Source organism: Phycodurus eques, chromosome 3 (genome assembly GCF_024500275.1).
Source record: "Phycodurus eques isolate BA_2022a chromosome 3, UOR_Pequ_1.1, whole genome shotgun sequence".
NCBI lineage: Eukaryota > Metazoa > Chordata > Actinopteri > Syngnathiformes > Syngnathidae > Phycodurus > Phycodurus eques.
Genome location: NC_084527.1, coordinates 27578792 through 27591693, shown reverse-complemented (window position 1 = coordinate 27591693; position 12902 = coordinate 27578792). Strand labels below are relative to the sequence as shown.

The window sequence follows — 12902 nt, the reverse complement described above, 5'->3', positions numbered from 1 at the left end:
CGCGTGGACATCGGGGACAGTGCCTCTGGATTGGCAGACTGGGGTGGTGGTCCCCCTTTTTAAGAAGGGGGACCGGAGGGTGTGTTCCAACTACAGGGGGATCACACTGCTCAGCCTCCCTGGTAAGGTCTATTCAGGGGTGCTGGAGAGGAGGGTCCGTCGGGAAGTCGAATCTCAGATTCAGGAGGAGCAGTGTGGTTTTCGTCCTGGCCGTGGAACAGTGGACCAGCTCTACACCCTTGGCAGGGTCCTCGAGGGTGCATGGGAGTTCGCCCAACCAGTCTACATGTGTTTTGTGGACTTGGAGAAGGCGTTCGACCATGTCCCTCGGGGAGTCCTGTGGAGGGTGCTTCAGGAGTATGGGGTACCGAACCCCCTGATACGGGCTGTTCAGTCACTGTACGACCGGAGTCAGAGTTTGGTCCGCATATCCGGCAGTAAGTCGGACTCGTTCCCGGTGCGGGTTGGACTCCGCCAAGGCTGCCCTTTGTCGCCGATTCTGTTCATAACTTTTATGGACAGAATTTCTAGGCGCAGCCAAGGCGTAGGGGGGGTCCGGTTTGGTGGCCTCAGTATTGCATCTCTGCTTTTTGCTGATGATGTGGTTCTGTTGGCTTCATCAAACCGTGAGCTCCAACTCTCACTGGAGCAGTTCGCAGCCGAGTGTGAAGCGGCTGGGATGAGAATCAGCACCTCCAAATCTGAGACCATGGTCCTCAGTCGGAAAAGGGTGGCATGCCCTCTCCAGGTCGGGGATGAGATCCTGCCCCAAGTGGAGGAGTTCAAGTATCTTGGGGTCTTGTTCACGAGTGAGGGAAGAATGGAACGGGAGATCGACAGACGGATCGGTGCAGTGTCTGCAGTGATGCGGACTTTGTATCGGTCCGTTGTGGTAAAGAAGGAGCTAAGCTGAAAGGCGAAGCTCTCAATTTACCGGTCGATCTTCGTTCCTACCCTCACTTATGGTCATGAGCTGTGGGTCGTGACCGAAAGAACGAGATCCCGGATACAAGCGGCCGAAATGAGTTTCCTCCGCAGGGTGTCCGGGCTCTCCCTTAGAGATAGGGTGAGAAGCTCGGTCATCCGGGAGGATCTCAGAGTAGAGCCGCTGCTCCTCCGCATTGAGAGGAGCCAGATGAGGTGGCTGGGGCATCTGATTCGGATGCCTCCCGGACGCCTCCCTGGTGAGGTGTTCCGGGCACGTCCCACCGGGAGGAGACCCCGGGGACGACCCAGGACACGCTGGAGAGACTACGTCCTTCGGCTGGCCTGGGAACGCCTCGGGATGCCTCCGGAAGAGCTGGATGAAGTGGCTGGGGAGAGGGAAGTCTGGGCGTCCCTGATAAAGCTACTGCCCCCGCGACCCGACCCGGATAAGCGGTAGAAAATGGATGGATGGATGAAAGCTAGGATTTTACAGTTTTCTTGGGTCCTGTCAGTGGATAGTATTAAGTTCCAATAAATGCGCCATTGCAGCCAAGGTCATCAATTAGAATGCACTCATTCTGATGATCAGCACATTCCATAGTTTGAGAGTTTCCATTCTTTAAAATATTGACTGTTTGACTTTTGTTGCTGACTCAGCTGTCCAGAATGGCTAAATGAAAACATTTATCAAAGCAACCCCAGTGCTGATATAATGTATTCTAATCTTAACATATTTTCCACATCGATTGTCGTACAGTCTTGACGCATGTGCTGAAATTTGTTATTGAACATATTTGAGATAATAGTTATGAGATGCAAGGATTAATTGTGGGAGGAAGTGACACCAAATGTTCTCGCCTGTGTTTTTTCATCGACTGCCAATGTATTGTTACAATGTGTAGTGCAATGTGCATAGGGTGTAGTCAGTTGGCAGAAGACAGCATACTCCCCAGTTACCATTAAAATGAATAAGCTTCAAGAAATGTAGATATTTAATTCAATTCAGATGGTAGTAAGTAGTAGTCTGGATGTATTCCTTTAATTTAAATGTATATAATGAAACAATTAAATGGCCCTGATAAATTTCAGTCAATACAAAAAGCATAGCAGAATGAAGTTGACTGTGTTTCCAACCAACCAAAAGCACCTACATGCAGTATTTACCATGTAAACATCCATCCATCCATTTTCTGAGCCTCACAAGGGTTGTGGGAGTGCTGGAGCCTATCCCAGCTATCTTCGGGCAAGAGGCGGGGTACATCCTGAACTGGTCGGCAGCCAATCACAGGGCACATACAAACAAAACAACCATCCGCACTCACATTCACACCGGGGCAATTTAGAGTGTTCAATTAACCTACCATGCATGTTTTTTTGGGATGTGGGAAGAAACCGGAGAAAACCCACGCAGGCACGGGGAGAACATGCAAATTCCACACAGGCGGGGCCGAATTTGAACCCCAGTCCCCAGAACTGTGAGGCAGATGTGCTAACCAGTCGTCCACCGTGCCGCCACCATATAAACATAATAAGATATATCGGTAAATGTCACAACATAAACAATGACTGGAAAGATATCCATCACAGTTTCCTCTGTGCGGCTTTGTGCCATACATGAAATGTCATTTGTAAATTTTAGGGTTTACTGCCTTTTAAAGGCACATTTTATACTATCAATATCCATCCATCCATCCATTTTCTGAGCCGATTCTCCTCACTAGGGTCGCGGGCGTGCTGGAGCCTATCCCAGCTGTCATCGGGCAGGAGGCGGGGTACACGCTGAACTGGTTGCCAGGAAAATCGCAGGGCACATAGAAACAAACAACCATTCGCACTCACAGTCACGCCTACGGGCAATTTAGAGTCTCCAATTAATGCATGTTTTTGGGATGTGGGAGGAAACCGGAGTGCCCGGAGAAAACCCACGCAGGCACGGGGAGAACATGCAAACTCCACACAGGCGGGGTCGGGGATTGAACATGGGTCCTTAGAACTGGGAGGCTGACGCTCTAACCAGTCGGCCACCGTGCCGCCTACTATCAATATAAAACCCCAATTCCAATGAAGTTGGGACGTTGTGTTAAACATAAATAAAAACAGAATACAATGATTTGCAAATCATGTTCAACCTATATTTAATTGAATACACTACAAAGACAAGATATTTAATGTTCAAACTGATAAACTTTATGGTTTTTAGCAAATAATCATCAACTTAGAATTTTATGACTGCAACACGTTCCAAAAACGCTGGGACAGGCAGCAAAAAAGACTGAGAAAGTTGAGGAATGCTCATCAAACACCTGTTTGGAACATCCCACAGGTGAGCAGGGTAATTGGGAACAGGTGAGTGCCATGATTGGGTCTAAAAGGAGCTTCCCTGAATTGCTCAGTCATTCACAAGCAAAGATGGGGTGAGGTTCACCGCTTTGTGAACAAGTGCGTGAGAAAATAGTTGAATAGTTTAAGGACAATGTTCCTCAACGTACAATTGGAAGGAATTTAGGAATTTCATCATCTACGGTCCATAATATCATTAAAAGGTTCAGAGAATCTGGAGAAATCACTGCATGTAAGCGGCAAGGCCGAAAACCAACATTGATTACCCGGCACTGCATCAAAAACCGACATCAATATGTAAAAGGATATCACCACATGGGCTCAGGAACACTTCAGAAAACCAATGTCAGTAAATGCAATCCGGCGCTGCATCCGTAAGTGCAACTTATAACTCTACTATGCAAAGCAAAAGCCATTTATCAACAACAGCCAGAAACGCAGCCGGCTTGTCTGAGCCCAAGCTCATCTAAGATGGACTGATGCAAAGTGGAAAAGTGTTCTGTGGTCCGACGAGTACGACACATTTCAAATTGTTTTTGGAAATTGTAGACGTCGTGTCCTCCGGGCCAAAGAGGAAAAGAACTATCCGGACTGTTATGGACGCAAAGTTCAAAAGCCAGCCTCTGTGATGGTATGGGGCTGTGTTAGTGCCAATGGCATGGGTAACTTAACATCTGTGAAGGCACCATTAATGCTGAAAGGTATATACAGGTTTTGGAGAAACATATGCTGCCATCCAAGCAACGTCTTTTTCATGGACGCCCCTGCTTATTTCAGCAAGACAATGCCAAACCACATTCTGCACGTGTTACAACAGCGTGGCTTCGTAGTAAAAGTGTGGGGGGACAAGACTGGCCTGCCTGCAGTCCAGACCTGTCTCCCATTAAAAATGTGTGGCTCATTATGAAGCGTAAAATATGACAACGGAGACCCCGGACTGTTGAACAGCTGAAGCTGTACATCAAGCAAGAATGGGAAATAATTCCACCTGCAGAGCTTCAACAATTAGTGTCCTCAGTTCCCAAACGTTTATTGAATGTTGTTAAAAGAAAAGGTGCTGTAACACAGTGGTAAAAATGACCCTGTCCCAGCTTTTTTGGAACGTGTTGCAGCCATAAAATTCTAAGTTAATGATTATTTGCTAAAAACAATGACGTTTATCAGTGTAAACATTCAATATCTTGTCTTTGTAGTCTATTCAATTAAATATAGGTCGAACATGATTTTCAAATCATTGTATTCTGTTTTTATTTATGCTTAACACAACGTCCCAACTTCATTGGAATTGGGGTTGTAAATACTCATCAGTTTATATGCATTTTCCCTAGATAAGTCAAACAGATCAGAAAGCGTCATCACATGGCAACCTAATAGTGATTATAATATAAAATAATCAACAGATAAATATTAAGAACAATCACACACAGTTTCGTAGTTCATTTCATCAGACCAGATCGGGGCACAGAAAATCTATTAACCAAAACGTATAAATATATCCAGAGGCTTTGTTTTACAAGGGTACTCTCTCTTGGACTTCATCAAGGATGGTGTTTGGACCCTCCTGTTAGTTTAAAGTCAACTTGCCATTGTTTTTTTTTTTGGCTACTTTTATCAATGTGTCCTGCTTGGTTAAAAATTAAATACTAGAATAGTCACTGCAGCAACAGCTTGCTGCAAAGGGTTCCTTTTGTGCTAAAATTGTCTTTTATTGCGTGGACATTTTGGTAAAAATGGCAATAGACACCTGATGTTGAAAGGCAGATATGGAGGAAGTACGAGACAGGGGGTCTGAGCTGTCTATTTGTCTGTTTTGGCACTCTATAACTCTTCCCCCAACTGTCACTTCCTCTCAACCATCCCATCTCACCAGGACATCTTTGTGACCCAAAGCTGATGGGCAGCTGTACAAGACAAGGGCTCACAGCCGCTTTCTGCTTCCCTTTGTCAGCATCCAACAAACTTAGGCCAACTGCAGTATGAGTATGCTAATGCCCCATGCCTTGGGGCTGCCGGTAGAGGTGCCAATCTACAGAAGAGTCCAAATAGTTATCAGGGGAGATAATGATGCTTTGACTCCTGGCTGCTGTCCATATGAAGGGGGATGTAGGAAGGTGCCTTTGAAGACCAACAGTGATTTATTTTTATTTTTATTTTTAAATATAAGCTTCTGTGAGACTTTCCCTCAAGCTCTGACTGAGAATACTTGGATGGTCTTAATTCAGCAAACTTGGGCTGAAGAGTTTGTTTTTGATGAACTCTGCATTCTAACAAGGACCTTTACCACAATAAAAATGGTAACAAAGTCCCAGAAAGATTTGTGTAATTCAAAAGCACTTTTTTTATTCACATCAAGTTTTAACATACTTCTCAAATTTAGCACAACACATTGATGTATTCCACACGGGATGGGCGAGTACCGATATCAGGTATCCGTATCAGGCCGATGCCGGCCTTATTTCAAGGTATCGGGTACTCGTGAAGGCTGCCAATACCAGCCACCGATACTTAGGGCAATAAAATCTGAGCTCAAGGCCTCTTCGCCTGTAGTTGGCACTACACTGTGGGAGTTTACCACATTGGCGAATCGTCATGTGCTTCAGAAAGAAATAGGTCAATTTTCTGTCAATATTTTAATTAAAATTTTATGTATCAGAAGTACGAGTAGTATCAATCAGTAATGGTACCGGTGAGTACTCGACTGAATATTCATACTGGTACTGGTCTGAAAAAAATGGCATCAAACATTCCTAATCTCTGTAGTAAAGAGAGAGTGTAATGTATATACAACATACCAGCAACTATGTTTGGACTAATATCGAGGGAAACATTTCATTATTATGCAGTCAACACTATCTATTCACGGTGTCAATACCAAGACTCAACGCCAAAGAGCAATAATGTGTGAATCATAGACGACCCCCCTAAAAATGTTTACAATTCCCTATATAAATAGGTTAAACATTAAATACCGTAATTTCTCATGTATAATGTGCATTCCCCCCCCCCCCCCAAAAAAAACAAAATCCAAATCAATAGGGGCAAATGGAAAAAATGTATAGACACATTCCCCCATCTTGTGATCGGATCGGTGATCGGTTAGCGTTTTTTTTTTTCAACTCAGTTATCGGTGATCGGCCCCAAAAATCCTGATTGTGTAAAGCCAAATCAAGATGTGATGGGTAAGTTTGGCTTCCAGGAAATGAACTTAGAGGGACAGATGGTGGTAGACTTTGAAAAAAGGATGGAAATGGCTGCAGTGAACACTTTTTTCCAGAAGAGGCAGTAACATAGGGTGACCTACAAAAGCGGAGGTAGAAGCATGTAGGTGGATTATATCTTGTGCAGACGATGGCATCTGAAGGGGTTTACTGACTGTAAGGTAGTGGTAGGGGAGAGTGTGGCTGGACAGCATACGATAGTGGTGTGGAAGATGAGTCTGGTGGTATGGAGGAAGATTAAGACAAAGGCAGAGCAGAGAGCCATCTGGTTGAAGCTGGGAAAGGAAGAGTGTCGTGCTGCTTTTCGAGAAGACGTGAGAAAGGCTCTCGGTGGACAGGAGGATCTTCCAGAAGACTGGACCACTACAGCCAAGGTGATCAGAGAGACAGGCAGGAGAGTACTTGGTGTATCTTCTAGTAGGAAAGGGTAGAAAGAGACTTGGTGGTGGAACCTCAAAGTACACCAAATCATACAAGAAAAGAGGTTAGCTAAGAAGAAGTGGGACACTGAGAGGACTGAGGACAGGAGAAAGGAATACATGGAGATGTGACGTAGGGCAAAGGTAGTGGTGGCAAAGGCCAAACAGGCATATGATGACATGTATCACAGGTTGGACACTAAAGAAGGAGAAAATAATCTACACAGGATGGTCAGACAGAGGGATAGAGACGGGAAGGATGTGCAACAGGTTAAGGTGATTAAGGTTAGAGATAGTGTTGACTGGTGCCAGTAGTGTGCTGGATAGATAGAAAGAATACTTGGAGGATTTGATGAATGAGGAAAATGAGAGAGGAGGAAGCGTAGAAGAGGCAGGTGTGGTGGACCATGAAGTTTCAATGATGAGTGAGGGGGGAGTTAGAAAGGCATTAAAGAGGATGAAAAATGGAAAGGTAGTTGGTCCTGATGACATACCTGTGGAGGTATGGAAGTATCTAGGAGAGGTGGCTGTGGAGTTTTTGACTAGCTCTTTCAACATAATTCTAGCAGCTGAGAAGATGTCTGAGGAATGGAGGAAATGTGTGTTTATGCCCATTTTTAAGAACAAGGGTGATGAACAGAGCTGTGGGAACTATAGAGGAATAAATTTGAGCCACACAATGAAGTTTTGGGAAAGAGAAGTCGAGTCTTGACTCAGGATAGAAGTGATTATTTGCGAGCAACAGTAGGGGTTCATGCCTCGAAAGAGTACCACAGATGCATTATTTGCCTTGAGCGTGTTGATGGAGAAGTACAGAGAAGGTCAGAAGGAGCTACATTGTGTTTTTGTAGATCTAGAGAAAGCCTATGACAGAATACCCAGAGAGGAGCTGTGTTACTGCATGTGGAAGTCTGGAGTGGCAGAGAAGTATGTTAGGATAGGACAGGACATGTATGAGGGCAGCAGAAAAGCGGTGAGGTGTCCTGTATGTGTGACAGACGAATTTAAGGTGGAGGTCGGACTGCATCAGGGATCAGCCCTGAGCCCCTTCCTGTTTGGAGTGATGATGGATAGAGTGACAGATGCGGTTAGACTGGAATCCCCGTGGACCATGATGTTCACAGATGACATTGTGATCTGCAGTGAAAGCAGTTGGTGTTAGAGAGGAGGATACAGAAGATAGACCTACATGGAAAAAGGATGGACCCTAATGGGACAAACCGAAAGGAAAAGAAGATCCAGCTGTTTTGCAACCAACCTACCCTGCGGGAAAGCTGATGGCAGAGTCTGTGTGCTCTGTGTGTGTGAGAGAAGAGTTGTCTTTCTGAGTGTCTTACCTCCGAGTCAGATAATCCATTACATTTTACCAGCCTGCCTCATTGCTGCACCTTACACTTTAATTGCAGTCGATACTGAAACCACATGAACCGTTAATGCTGTAACTTGTTGTTGGCAGAGTCACTGTCGTTATATACTTTCAGAAAATAAGTCCATCATTGTATCTTTTGCATGGTCGATATCACCAAAGACATTTGCCTTTTGCTGTTTGTGAACTTTTTCAACATGAACATTTTCATATTTTAGTTCTATGTTTTTTGCCCGTGAAGCGGAGTTACCGTAGTTGAACTGTCAATGGTACATTCTTTGGAGGAGAGTCATGATGGTTTCATATGCTACTGTACATCTGTTTGTAATAGAAAATTATGTGAAGAACAATGCCATCATTTCTCATTTCCTGCAGTTAGATATTCTGTGTTTTATGTCTTTCTCTCAGTGGAGGTCACAAATCTCTGCTCCGCAGAAGTCTTTTTACTGTTTTTACACTACATTGTTCAAGTGATTGAACTGTTTTGACTCTACATTGGTCAGATTTCCTCCTAAGTGGCACAAATCTGATGGGCGTCATGGTAGCATACAGAGAAAGAAACATAAATTCGGATCTTATCAGATTGGATTCAGGCCTCCTCCAAAGGTGGATACAAATCTGACATGTATAAGATACAGTATCTGCCTGTGTGACTGCAGGGTAAATAGAAATGTGAATGCATCAGTGGCATCGGAATTTGCAAATCGTGACCTATACACATCAACATTCTCCACATAACACAAACAACAAAACATTACAGTAAATATGGTACATTAGAAATGTACTGTATAGTAAAACCACTTAACCAGTGACGGAAGAGTCAGTTCAGACTCAGTTCAGTTTGATTTCTGACTGAATTAACCCTTTTATAACCAAATTTGAGACACAAACAGCACAAATAATATCATGCACACATTTGTTTTCAATCACACACAGTAACTACAGAGAAAGCAATGACAATTAAATATGGTCTAAATATGGTACATTAGTGTTGTTAAATTGTGTGGTTAAGTTATTCCAGGCCAATAAAACAGTATTCGTTAATAATGGTTATTTTTTTCCATGTTGTTGCTGTAGGTTTTGTTTTCTTCTTCTTTTTTTACATACATTGTGGCTGTTTGTATGTTAGTTTAGATGTTGAAAATACATTGATTATTGATAATTTTATAGTCATTCATTCATTGTTTTACATTTTCTCTGCATTGTCTCTCTGTCCTGGAGTCCACGTCCATGTTCCTTCTCCAACTTTAAATAGATGATTTAATACCCAATTTTTTGCAGCCATTTTCATGACATTGATGCATAAACATTGGTCAAATAATAAAACTAAGAACAAGGCTCAAGACATAGTTTGTACGTCAGTAGCAGTGATAGCTTGATTTGTGAGTCACATCCATTAGTGTACTCTCTACACAGTAACAGTAGATACAAAAGTTACGAGCATTTTAATACACAATGTGGCATGAGGTAAAAAAAACAACAAAACTGTAATCTTTGAGGCTGCTATCGCTCACTTCTTTCGCTTGTAGGAAAACAATACAGTATTGTGAATCAGCCCTGATGCTAGACTAATACAGAATTGTTACTGTATTGAGGTAAGATAAGCTTGGTTGCTGGCTTTTTTTTAATGCTAGAAACAAACCCAATCCTTATTTTGTGCTTGGAATTTGTGTTCACTGTTTTGCTCATGCGGCACGGTGGCCGACTGGTTGGAGTGTCAGCCTCACAGTTCTGAGGAACCCGGGTTCAATCCCCGGCCCCGCCTGTGTGGAGTTTGCATGTTCTCCCTGTGCCTGTGTGAATTGCATGCATGAATTGGACACTCTAAATTGCCCGTAGGTGTGACTGTGAGTGCAAATGGTTGTTTGTTCCTATGTGCCCTGCGATTGGCTGGCAACCAGTTGAGGGTGTACCCCGCCTCCTGGCCGATGACAGCTGGGATAGGCTCCAGCACCCCCGCGACCCTAGTGAGGAGAAGCGGCTCAGAAAATGGATGGATGGATGGATGTTTTGCTCATATTTCATTTCATTTTTCGTACTCCAGTATAAAGAGCACTTGTGCTTTGCACATATTTCCTATTTATAGGTCAGAATGAGTTAATTGGACTGGTTAGTATTTTGTATTTTTTTATTTCCCCATGTTCAGATGCACTTATTCTGGTCTTGAAAACTACAGTATATGTTTGAGAATTATTGATCTAGTCTCATGTGTTAAGGCTTTGGTGGGCTTCAGAGGATTTTCATATTTTAAGTAGTGTTCTGGCAGTCTTCAAGTTTGAATGAATGCCTGGGTTAGTGTTGGATTCAAAACATGTCAGATAATAAACCACAGTGTTGTTCAATTGTAATAGGTTCAAGCTTATGTCCATGAATATATTGTTTTGCTTAAAACACAAAGACGATTTGTCTACTTTCATGGTGGACTACGGCAAATGGAAAGTATAAACATTTGAGAGCCTGAATCAGAGGATTTGGACTTTTAAAAAATATATTTACCGGTAAAAAATGGTTCAAAGCCTTTTCACTTCCTTTCCATTTTGTGTGCAATACGTTTGCTGGCAAGGAGAATGTTTTAATGATTTTTTTTTTTTTTTTTTTTTTTAAGTGTTGCCTCTGGACATTTAATTATCTGGCTACTTGTGCTTCACTGTCATTGTGAGTTTGACAGGTTGGTTATTCAGTTCTTTGGTCACCATGGAGCGGAGTAGAATGCTAGGTGATGCTCATTTGCTCCTAAAAGAAGGCTAACTCCTGAACAATTGAACACACACACACTTCTGAAATGATGGCTATGCCACTGTGTCGACAATTGAAAAGAAGCCACCTAGCAGACTCATCAATAGATGATTGCGACAGACTGTAAGACCAGGCTAAACAGGTAGAATATATGATTTGGCCGTGATAGTCTCATGGCTCAAAATGGAACCAAAAATATTTTACAAAAAAGGGTCCTGTGAATTTCTCTAGTACTATCATCTATCGTTGTTTAACTGCAAATACCAATTCCTTTGACATTTTTAGGTGGTGCCTGACCAACGCACTGCAGATAAGAAAGAGAAAATATGTATCGGCACATTGTCCATCCATCCATCCATTTTCTAGCTCTCATCCGAGGTGGGGTCGCTGGGGCAGTCGCTATAGCAGGGACGCCCAGACTTCCCTCTCCCCAGCCACTTCAACCAGCTCTTCCGGGGGGATCCTGAGGCGTTCCCAGGCCAGCCGAAAGACGTAGTCTCTCCAGCGTATCCTGGGTTGTGCCTGGGGTCTCCTCCCAGTGGCACGTGCCCGGAACACCTCACCAGGGAGGCGTCCGGGAGGCATCCGAATCAGATGCCCCAGCCACCTCATCTGGCTCCTTTCAATGTGGAGGAGCAGCAGCTCTACTCTGAGATCCTACCGGATGACCGTGCTTCTCACCCTATCTCTAAGGGAGAGCCCGGACACCCTGCGGAGGAGACTCATTTCGGCCGCTTCTATCCGGGATCTCGTTCTTTCGGGCACGACCTACAGCTCGTGACCATAGGTGAGTGTAGGAACATAGATCGACCGGTAAATTGAGAGCTTCGCCTTTCGGCTTAGCTCCTTCTTTCCCACAACGGAGGGATACAAAGTCCGCATCACTGCAGACGCTGCACCGATCCGCATGTCGATCTCCCGTTCCATTCTTCCCTCACTCGTGAACAAGACCCCAAGATACTTGAACTCCTCCACTTGGGGCAGGATCTCATCCCCGACCTGGAGAGGGCACGCCACCCTTTTCCGACAGAGGACCATGGTCTCAGATTTGGAGGTGCTGATTCTCATCCCAGCCGCTTCACACTCGGCTGCGAACTGCTCCAGTGAGAGTTGGAGATTACGGCTTGATGAAGCCAACAGAACCACACCATCTGCAGAAAGCAGAGATGCAATACTGAGGCCACCAAACCGGACCCCCTCTACACCTTGGCTGCGCCTTGAAATTCTGTCCATAAAAGTTATGAACAGAATCGGTGACAAAGGGCAGCTTTGGCGGAGTCCAACCCTCACCGGGAACGAGTCCGACTCACTGCCGGATAAGCGGACCAAACTCTGACTCCGGTCGTACAGGGACTGAACAGCCCGTATCAGGGGGTTCGGTACCCCATACTCCCGAAGCACCCCACGCAGGACTCCCCGAGGGACACGGTCGAACGCCTTCTCCAAGTCCACAAAACACATGTAGACTGAGCACAGAAGTCCAATAACAGGCGAGTCCGACTTTGTCTAGTCGGAACTTCTCGACCTCACACACCAGCTCGGGCTCCTTCCCTGCCAGAGAGGTGACACTCCACGTACCGAGAGCCAGTTTCTGTAGCCGGGGATCGGATCGCCAAGGTGCCTGCCTTCGGCCACCGCCCAGCTAGCACTGCACCTGACCCCTATGGGCCATCCCACAGGTGGTGAGCCCATGGGAAGGGGGACACACGTTACCCTTTCGGGCTGTGCTCGGCCGGGCCCCATGGGTGCAGGCCCGGCCACCAGGTGCTCGCCTTCGAGCCCCCCCTCCAGGCCTGGCTCCAGAGGGGGGCCCCGGTGACCCCCGTCCGGGCAAGGGAAAACCGAGTCCATATTTTGTCATCATAATAAAGGGTCTTTGAGCCGTGTTTTGTCTGG

General features: G+C 45.0%; 1 protein-coding gene across 5 annotated transcripts in view; it reads left to right on the top strand.

The window, feature by feature from the left end:
- The window catches only part of arvcfb (ARVCF delta catenin family member b), a 260772-nt gene that overhangs the window by 231346 nt on the left and 16524 nt on the right, over positions 1-12902 (top strand). The gene's annotated exons all lie outside the window — the stretch shown is intronic.